This window comes from Bison bison, unplaced genomic scaffold, assembly GCF_000754665.1.
Source record: "Bison bison bison isolate TAMUID 2011002044 unplaced genomic scaffold, Bison_UMD1.0 scf7180017864223, whole genome shotgun sequence".
Classification (NCBI taxonomy): domain Eukaryota; kingdom Metazoa; phylum Chordata; class Mammalia; order Artiodactyla; family Bovidae; genus Bison; species Bison bison.
In genome coordinates this window covers 3035849-3036686 of record NW_011494795.1, presented here as the reverse complement: position 1 = coordinate 3036686, position 838 = coordinate 3035849, and the positions used below count along the sequence as shown (strand labels likewise).

The window sequence follows — 838 nt, the reverse complement described above, 5'->3', positions numbered from 1 at the left end:
TGTAGCTGCTGTGGAACCATGTGCCTGCGTGGATGGCGCTGCCCGCCCCCCGCATCTGATCTCCCCGGGTGCCCCTCTAAATCTGCTGAACACAGGCCTCACCCTGCGCCTCAGTCTCCTCGCAAATCCCGACAATGTACAAATAATAATACGGCACATGAAGGCTGGAGCAGAAGCCCTGAGGTCGCAGCTGGTGTGGGAAGGCGGCTTACGTCACTGGCAGCAGTGACTGAGCTTCAGGAGAGAGCTGGGGGTTAACAGAGAAGAGATGTACATGTTCTACAGAGTAACGGGGAGAAGGACAGCAATGACGTAACTGATCAGGACAGTGTGACAGGCAAGGGGGGCTGAGGGAGCAAGGGGGAGGGTGGTGCTCCCACCAAGAGGGCGCTCACTGCTGGGCGTGCAGGAGGAGGGCTTCGCCCAGGTGGGCACGCTGACCACGTTGCCCTCCTTTTCCAGACACCAGGTGTCCGGGTGTCTCAGAGCTGGGTCTGCAAGTCCTCTGCCGCTTTAGACGCAGAGGCCTGGTCCTTAATGGTCGTTAATGATGTGGTCCTTAATGACATGACTTTGAGCAGCCATGGGCCCGTGATGATCAGGGCACTCGGAGAGACGGTCTGAGCTGAGGGCCCGCCTGGAGCTGATGTGCCAGCCCCCTCCCGCTTCCTTGACTGCGGGGAGAGCTGTCCCTGGGGGAGCCCCCGACCCCACCTGCTCAGATCCATGGGGGTGAGGCTTCTGGGGAGCAGGAGCGCTGGGGTGGCAGGAGGAAGAGGGGTGTGCAGACAGACAGACAGCAGACACACGGGGCCTGGGCACAGGCATGAGTGCCCCC

The 838-nt window shown here is 61.2% G+C and overlaps 1 protein-coding gene across 1 annotated transcript in view; it reads left to right on the top strand.

The window, feature by feature from the left end:
* The window catches only part of SDK1 (sidekick cell adhesion molecule 1), a 478174-nt gene that overhangs the window by 423753 nt on the left and 53583 nt on the right, over positions 1–838 (top strand). The window lies entirely within an intron of this gene.